The sequence below is a fragment of the Triticum dicoccoides genome, chromosome 3B, assembly GCF_002162155.2.
Source record: "Triticum dicoccoides isolate Atlit2015 ecotype Zavitan chromosome 3B, WEW_v2.0, whole genome shotgun sequence".
In the NCBI taxonomy this organism is placed as follows: Eukaryota; Viridiplantae; Streptophyta; class Magnoliopsida; order Poales; family Poaceae; genus Triticum; species Triticum dicoccoides.
In genome coordinates this window covers 435,521,318-435,531,012 of record NC_041385.1, presented here as the reverse complement: position 1 = coordinate 435,531,012, position 9,695 = coordinate 435,521,318, and positions in this window count along the sequence as shown.

Sequence of the window (9,695 nt, the reverse complement as noted above, 5' to 3'; positions counted from 1 at the left end):
GATCCTACTTCTTTCCAAGGGACACAAGCTCAGGATGATCTTCCACCACAAGACCACAAGCAAAAAGGCAAGGACAAGCTTCAAGAGGAGATTGATGCTTTTGAAGAAGCTCCCAATGCCTTGGTCAAGTGGGTTCCCAAGACTACATCAACCTCTACTTCATCAAGTTCAACTACTACCCCCAGGATTCCCATCAAAATGATGTGGATCCCAAATAAGAAGGACTAGGGAGTTCTTGAGGGTGACTCTGCCAATATACTTCACTCATATCATTTTGGGAAGGACAAGTGCAATCAACTTCCACATCTTGCACTAGTTCAAGGAGTCACAAACCCTCTTGTTGGTAAGACAAGGGACAAGGTAACCTAATGCTTTCATGGACATCATCTTGTGTGTGCATCATTCTATGTCTATGGATATTCTTGCTTGTTCCTTGTGGGACTAACCCGTGTAGGTATTGAAAGTGCAACTCATTCCAATGGATTGCTCCAAATGATCAACAACATTGAGCATCCACATCTTCAACATCTACATGAAGTCATCATCGACAAAACCCAAGGTTAGTTCATCCCTCTTAGGGGGGATCTCACATCTAGGGGGAGCTTTACTCTAAAAAATTGAGCTAAAGCAACTCTAATGGTGTGAACACAACAATGCTTTATGTAAAAGTGGTAATCCCACTTGTGCTTACACGATGAGTATGACCTATGATCAAATGTTCTCATTTGACTCCTAAGTCAATATACTCATATATAGATGACCTAGTATCGTCAATTGTTTGATAGATGCTAGAATTGGTTGTGCATGCTTTGCCACATATTTCATTTGCCATTTTATTGTATGAGCATGTTGGTTGCATATTTTACTCATTCGAGGACATCCACTTGCAGTTTTTATTATTTGGATCTTTTTCTTTTGCCAAGTGGATGGACAAGAATGCCTAAGAACCTTCTCTAGCTATCTATGCTTTTCTCATCTCAAACTCAATTCATGCTACATCACAAAGTTTGATCAAGTCAGATTTGAACCACTCTGTGAGGAGCACTTGGAGTCCCCGATTCGTCATAGACTTAAACGTCCAAAACCTCTTTGTGCATTTCAGTCCGACCGAGAAATCCATTTCGGTCAAACCGAGTTCACTAAGTTGATCTAGGTTTTCATCTCGGTGCAACCGATTTGAACACATCGGTCACACCAAGTTGCTGCAACCGCTTGCGATTCTGCAATCTCGGTGCTACCGAGTTGTTCCACTCGGTCACACCGACAGGGTCGGGATATATATACCCATGGGTGAGATTTTGGAAATTACTTCAAATCTTCTCAGCCTGTGTGTGTCCTGCTCTGCCTCCTCGGGTCTCCGGATTGTCTCCTCGCCGCCAATGACCTCCCGCCATTGGACTCTGCCGCCATCGACGGATTCTGATCCACCATCGCCGCCATAGCGAACACTCGCCGCTCTAGGGTACGTGTTCGACCCCTTGTGCTGTCTTTTTCACTCCGATTCCTAGCACAAGGACAATGCCATGCATCTTGCCACGACTGAGATTAATCTATCCAGCTAAATCTTCCTTAGGTCTAGATTGATTCGAAAATTTTAGGGTTAGTCCTCCGTAGAACTCATCTCGGACCGGCCGAAATGTAGAAATCGATCTCATCGATTCAGCTTAGGCCATTGCACATGCGCCTTTCGGTCTGACCGAAACATGAAAATCGGTGTGACCGAGTTTAGGATTCTGTGAAACCCTAGCAATCTCGGTGCCACCAAACTGTGACTCGGCCCAACCGAGTTCACTAGTTTAGGTTCCAAGTGTTGCTTCGGTATCATCGAGTTTGTCAATTCGGTAGCTTCGAGATCACTTCTGTAGAGAACTAAAACAAGCTTTTTGACTCAATTTGTTTTGCAAAACCTCTATACTTTGTGATGCTCATCTACTGTACCTCATCTACAACCTATTCACAGGGTCTGCTGACAGTTTTCCTGCAAGATGTCTGACCAAAGTGACAGCCAGAACAGGTCTGAATAGCAAGGATAGTTGAGTGAGGGCACCAGTCCCTCCAGCAGGTATGATGAGGGCAGCAGGAGCACACCTAGTAACTTGCCCAAGGCAGCTACTAGAACAAGGAAGAAGAGAACTATTGATTTAGAGGATGAAGACTATGTTGCAGCTGAGGATGAGGCCACTTCCAAGAAGAAGGTGGCAAAGAAAGAATTTGGCACTGCTGCATCAACTAGGCCAGGCATGAACAGAAAGGCACCAGCTAGGAGAGTGCCTACATCCAAGCCAAGGAAAGTTGCCACATGTGAAGTTCACCATTGAATCTGAAGAAGAGGCAGCTGGTGAGGACAAGAAGAAGAAGAGGGCAAGAACTACAATAGCTAAAGTTCTTGGAAAGTCCACAATGGTGAGATCTGATGAAGAAGATGAAAAGGAAGAGGATGCTGCTCCAGCACCTAAGGCTCAGAAGCTCATGGGAGATGCTATAAAGTCAGGGGCCGCTGCTAAGCCCAAAACTGCTCCCAAAGCTGCTGCTCCAGTTCCCAAGACTGCACCCAAGAGGAGTACCAGGAACATACCTGCCGAGGATAAGAACAAGGCCCTAGTGCCTGAGACTGAAGAAGAGGAAGCTGAAGCCCAAGTGCTAAAGAAGCTAAAACCAAAGATCCTAGATCATAATGATGCACATCCTATTGCGGAAGACATGGGGATTAGGAAGGATGCATGACTGAGACAGTGGAGAAAGGCTGACCCATATGCTGTCAGGAGGAGAACTGCTGTGGATTACAGGTTCCACACAAAGGAACAACAAGATTTCTATGAGATAATCCTGCTTGAAAAGAAGCCCATAGTGTGTGACATGAGATGGGTTGACTGGACCTATATTAGATAGAATGAAGATCACTTCCCAGGTGTTTATGACAGCTTCAAGGCATGTGAGGTTGACAAGTTTCTTGGCCAAAAGCTCACTAAGTGGAATGATGAGCTGATCATGCCATACTATTCTACTGCTCATTTCTATCCAGATGGCAGAATTGTATGGATGTCAGAGGGTACAAGGTACGAGTCTACAGTTGATGAGTGGGCTAGATTGATCAATGCCCCAGAAGCTCATGAAGATGACTTGGATGTCTATGCCAAGAAGAAGAAGGATCACAACTCAATGGCTAGCATGTACAAGGAGATTCCTGATGCAGACCTGGAGACTCACAAGTTTGGCTCAGTGAAGCACTTGCTGTCACGGCTGCCTACAATCAATACCATTCTAAGGCACACGCTGTTGCCAAAATCTGGAGATCACAAATGATTAGAGGACACTCCATTAACTTGGTGCATATGTTTGATGTCCCTCAAAAGTTCAAAGTGATGAGTCTAATTGTGGAAACAATCAAGAGGAAAAATGCAGATCAGAAGAGATCTTGTGGGTATGCTCAACAAATTCAGGTGCTCATCAACTCCAAGATGGGCACAAGCACATATCTGTTGGACAAAGAGCATTTACCCCTCAAGCCAAACTTTGAGGACAACATTGTTGTCATTGTTGGTGTCAAAACTGGCGGATCTCGGGTAGGGGGTCTCGAACTGTGCGTCTAAGGCTAATGGTAACATGAGGCGGGGGACATGATGTTTACCCAGGTTCGGGCCCTCTCGATGGAGGTAATACCCTACTTCCTGCTTGATTGATCTTGATGATATGAGTATTACAAGAGTAGATCTACCACGAGATCATATAGGCTAAACCCTAGAAGCTACCCTATGGATATGATTGTTCCTATCCTACGGTCTAAACCCTCCGGTTTATATAGACACCGGAGGGGGCTAGGGTTACACAGAGTCGGTTACAGAGAAAGGAATCTTCACATCCGAATCGCCAAGCTTGCCTTCAACGCAAAGTAGAATCCCGTCCGGACACGGGACGAAGTCTTCTATCTTGTATCTTCATAGCCCAACAGTCCGGCATACGCATATAGTCTGGCAGTCCAAGGACCCCTTAATCCAGGACTCCCTCAGTAGCCCCTGAACCAGGCTTCAATGACGATGAGTCCGGGCGCAGATTGTCTTCGGCATGGCAAGGTGGGTTCCTTCTCCGAATAATCCACATCGGATCTCGAATATAAGAATCATGTACGGCTCTGCAAAACAAATTCCACATACCATGGTAGAGAGTATAATATCCCACGAGTCCAATCTGCTGACAACTCATAGTGTGACATCACGCCATGACCCGGTCTTTATTCGAACCATTTTTTATCCTGCCCCTCCGTATTTTGAGGCGCGGTTTCACTGGCACGTCTTGTCAAAGCAGAGATCGTTTCCCCTTATCACGGGATTCTCATCAATACGGGCATGGGTAACCCAACCATGCCATCAACACGGCGCTTGGGAAATAAGGATTTTTACTTCTTTTATAAAGGGATAAGGATTCCCCTCTTTCACCCACACCCTCTTCTTCCTCTGCTCATTCATTCTCGAGCTCCAGCGCCCAAGCTCCCATCTCTTCCGCCCGAAAAGCACTCCAATCATGTCTAGATCCGGAGTGCAAGGCAAGTGGATGGCCTCCTCCATTTAGGAGAAGGATATCAAGAAGCTCCGAGAGGCCGGATACCTGGCCAAGAAGATCACACACCGTCTCCCAGAGGCGGGACAGATCGTCCCTACTCCAAAACCCCATGAGAGGGTTGTATTCCTCCCTCACTTCGTCCGCGGGCTGGGGTTTCCCCTCCACCCGTTTGTTCGCGGCCTTATGTACTATTACGAGATAGATTTCCATGATCTATCCCCCAATTAATTCCTCAATATCTCGACATTCATCGTCGTGTGCGGGACCTTCCTCCGCATCCCGCCACACTTTGGGCTGTGGCTAAAGATCTTCAACATGAAGACCAAGGTGGTCAGCGGCAAACACGCCGAGTGCGGAGGAGCCATGGTGAGGAAGATGCGCAACGTCCATCAAGTAAATTCAACGAGTCCGTCAAAGGTTGGCAACAACAGTGGTTCTATATCAGCGAGCCACGCAGCGTTAAAGGGGCCGCCACCCCTGAGTTCTGATCTGGAGCCCCACTGCGGCTCATGTCCTGGCCCGAAAAGGGCCTAGACTGGCCTTCGTCCAACGGGCTAACAAGACTCCAAGCATGTATCAAGAGCATGGAGGACAAGAATATCAAACTTGTTGATGTGGTCCAGGTGATGCTGGTTCGCCGGATCCTTCCTTGCCAATTCCAGACTTGCCATCTATGGGAGTTTGATCCGGCCAAGCACAAAACCTTGCTGGAGTTCTTCGGCACAGCGCACGAAGACATCTGGAAGGTGCTATTCAAGTCCGGAAAGTCATGGCCGGACACTGCCGAGGATCGCGGGCACAAAATGTCCCGGCCCGCAAGTTCGGTTAGTCTTAATATGTTGTCAAGGTGTGTCCTTTATTTGTGTACCCTGGGAAAAACACCTAATATTTCCCCGACAATTCTCCTAGGCCTGGACGAAGAAGGCAGAGCGGATCTATTGTTCGGCTCCGCTGCCTGAGGAATAGGCCGGCCCACTTCTGATGAAGATGCTGGTCCCAGCGCCATACAAGGCGCCGAAGAAGAAGGCCTAGAAGGAGGCCAAGGAGACCAGGGGCAGGCTTCGTCGTAAGGGCACTTCGGACGTGGTGTCCGTAGACACCAAGGCCCACTCCTCCTCCGAAAAAGACGAGGAAGAGGGAGAAGAAGAAGAAGAAGAAGAGGAAAGCCAGTCCCCCCCATGAGGGAGAGAAATAAGAGGACGGCCTCCGCATGTTTGGAGGCCGAAACGTCTAAGAAGGGGAAAGCATCCCTTCCAAACGAGCCCGATGTGGCCGCCGACAGCAGCCCAGAGTGGGAACCTATTGGGGAACGTTGCAGAAAATTAAAATTTTTCCTACGGTTTCACCAAGATCCATCTATGAGTTCATCTAAGCAACGAGTGATAGGAGAGGGAAGCATCTACATACCACTTGTAGATCGCGTGCGGAAGCATTCAAGGGAACGGGGATGATGGAGTCGTACTCGCCGTGATCCAAATCACCGATGACCAAGTGCTGAACGGACTACACCTCCGCGTTCAACACACGTACGGAGCGAACGACGTCTCCTCCTTCTCGATCCAGCAAGGGGGAAGGAGAGGTTGAGGAAGAAGGCTCCAGCAGTAGCACGACGGCGTGATGATGGTGGAGAGGCAGTACTCCGACAGGGCTTCGCCAAGCACTCAACGAAGGAGGAGAGGTGTTGGGGAGGGGAGGGGCTGCGCCTTGGATCAGGTGTTCAGCCCTCCCCTCGCCCCTCTATTTATAGGGGAAGGGGGAAGGGGGCCGGCCTCCTCTAGATGATATCTAGAGGGGGGGGGGCAGGGAGGGGGGCTTGCCCCCCAAGCAAGGGGGGCGCCCCCACTAGGGTTCCCCCCCCCAACCCTAGGCGCATGGACCCAAGGGGGGGGGCACGCCCAGCCCTCCAGGGGCTGGTTCCCTGCCCCTTGTGGCCCATGAGGCCCTCCGAGAGGGGTGGCCCCGGTACAATATCGATATGCCCCCGAAACTTTCCGGTGTCCGTATGACAACTTCCCATATATAAATCTTCACCTAGGACCATTCCGGAACTCCTCTGACGTCCGAGATCTCATCCAGGACTCCGAACAACATTCGGTAATCACATACAAGTCTTCCTAATAACCCTAGCGTCACCGAACCTTAAGTGTGTAGACCCTACGGGTTCGGGAGACATGCAGACATGACCGAGATGGCTCTCCGGTCAATAACCAACAGCAGGATCTGGATACCCATGTTGGCTCCCACATGCTCCTCGATGATCTCATCGGATGAACCACAATGTCGAGGATTCAATCAACCCCGTATACAATTCCCTTTGTCAATCGGTACGTTACATGCCCGAGACTCGATCGTCGGTATCCCAATACCTCGTTCAGTCTCGTTACCGGCAAGTCACTTTACTCGTACCGTAATGCATGATCCTGTGACCAAACACTTGGTCACTTTGAGCTCATTATGATGATGCATTACCGAGTGGGCCCAGAGATACCTCTCCATCATACGGAGTGACAAATCCCAGTCTCTATCCGTGTCAACCCAACAGACACTTTCGGAGATACCTGTAGTGCACCTTTATAGTCACCCAATTACGTTGTGACGTTTAGTACACCCAAAGCACTCCTACGGTATCCGGGAGTCACACGATCTCATGGTCTAAGGAAGAGATACTTGACATTGGAAAAGCTCTAGCAAAACGAACTACACGATCTTGTGCTATGCTTAGGATTGGGTCTTGTCCATCACATCATTCTCCTAATGATGTGATCCCGCTGTCAACGACATCTAATGTCCATAGTCAGGAAACCATGACTATCTGTTGGCTAACGAGCTAGTCAACTAGAGGCTTACTAGGGACGTATTTGGTCTATGTATTCACACGTGTATTACGATTTCTGGATAATACAATTATAACATGAATAAAAGACAATTATCATGAACAAGGAAATATATAATAATCCTTTTATTATTGCCTCTAGGGCATATTTCCAACAGTACCCAGGGTCAAGCCCTTGGCCAAATCGTGAGTACAAAGAAACTCGGACATCTCTATATATCCAGTCTCACTTTTGCATAGTATTAATGTACCGAGTCTCATATTCTGCAGTCCGGCCGGGTCCGACATCAGGCGATCTTCGTTGGAAGATTCGTTGGACTCAGATGCGATGAACAGCGAGACTCTCCCGACAGCCTCCTCCCCCAAAGATATGGACAACACTGAGGTGTCATCCCAAAGGGGCCCAGGCCAGGGCGAAGCTCGGGAGACAGTCGAGGCGGCGCCGGAGGGCCAAACCCCGACGACCGGACACATGGGGGAGCAGACCCCCATGGATGCTGAAGGCGAGGGCCATCCTGAATTCGGCCCCCAGCCAAAGACAACTCCGGAGACCAATACGGCTCCGAAGTTAGGCCAGCAACCTTCCTCAACAGAAGGTGGTGCGCCTATTCCACCGACAACCTCAGTCCACCCTGCGGTGCCGGATACTTTGTTGGCGGCACTGCAAAGCGCCTCCATCGTTGAAGAGCACCGTACCCTTACGGGTGCGGTGATTGAGAAGGTTCAGTCACTCAAAAGTGGGCTGACCGTAGCCTGCACCAGCCTTCTAACATGATTTGAGGTAAGTAATGAAGTTAAAAGATTGTCATGATATAGATAGTAGCCCCTGATACACTGTTCGGGTTTCGAAAAGAAAGCCGGATAGAGGATCAAATACATTTCGCAGGAGACTAACTAGGAAATATCTATGTGAATGATCAGGCGTCGTTATTAACTACAACCGCTCATACTGCGGAGGTCTCCGAACTGAGGCAGAGACTGGAGCGGGCCGAAAAGGAACTCGGCCAAGTAAAGAAGCAATTGGAGGATAACCAAGGTATGTGATAAAGTTGTTTGTATTTGAATACAAGTGGGTGGTTATTTTGACTGAAAAATGTCATGGTATGTAATAGGAGCGGTGACCAGAGTCGAGGCTCTTAAGAAGGCGGTAGTCGAGGCCGAGAAAAGGGCGGCCAAGGAGCAGGCCACTCGTGAGAACCACGAGGCTCGGGTCATTGAAGTTCAACAAGAGCTCCAAGAAGCCATAGGGAAATGCGAGACCTTGGTGCAGAGTATAAAGGACCAAGAGTCCGAACTCACCAAGGCTCGCCAATCCGCACACGATGCCCAGGCCGAAGCCCAAGGCGCCCTCCAGGAAATCCAGGAAGCCCAAAAGATCACCGCGGGTAAGGCCTTTATTATGCAGAGCAAATACATGAAGGAAAGATTCCGTTTACTAACCCGGATTCAAAGTTCTCTAGGGGTGTTTGCGGATCTGCCACGCAATGTGTCTGATGCCGAACAATTCTACCAAGCCGAAGAGGGAAGCTCTGCAGAGAAGCTGTTCTGGTCGCAATATCTTGCGCCAGAATACCCAGTACCCTTTACCAATCAGCTGAAGTAGCTAGTCGAGCTGCATAGGGCGGCCGAACTAGCCCTCAAGGATTTGATTATCTGGCTATGGCATGCCGAACCGATTCCCAGCAGCTACTTTGGACTCGTGAAGCGGCTGGTTAGTGCCTGTCCTTGGCTGGATGCCATCAAGTGGTTGGTCTGCATTGAAGGTGCGCGAATGGCTTTTGACTGCGCCAAGGTTCATTGGGCGAAGATGGATGCTGTGAAGCTAAGGACCGAGGGACCGCCCGAAGGGAAAGAGCACCGCAAGCCCGAGTTGTATTATGACAGTGTCCTGAAGGGATCCCGCCTTATGGTGGAGCAGTGTTCCAAGGATATTATCTTCCCATGAATGGATGCGTGTTATCCTATGCTGTAATATAAAACAAGTTATGTAAAATAATGCTTGCTATTCGAACTATTACCTCCTGTGCGGCCGTTTTTATAGTAATGCTGAGAGTTGGCCAGTCGTCGGCTTCTGCCCCCACGTAGGAAGTACGAGGGTGTTCGGGATGAATCTAAACACTCTTTTCTCCAGATTTTTGGTCCTTAAAGGAGGTGTTTAGTGCGACGAACTAGGCAATCGGACTATAAGGCTTTACCACCCTCACTTAGCCATAGGAGTTTGACAAAAGAAAGTAGGCGCAGCCCCTAGTGTTTGTAAGACCGAACTTGGGGTATTAGAAAACACCTGATCGGATAAAAACCGATC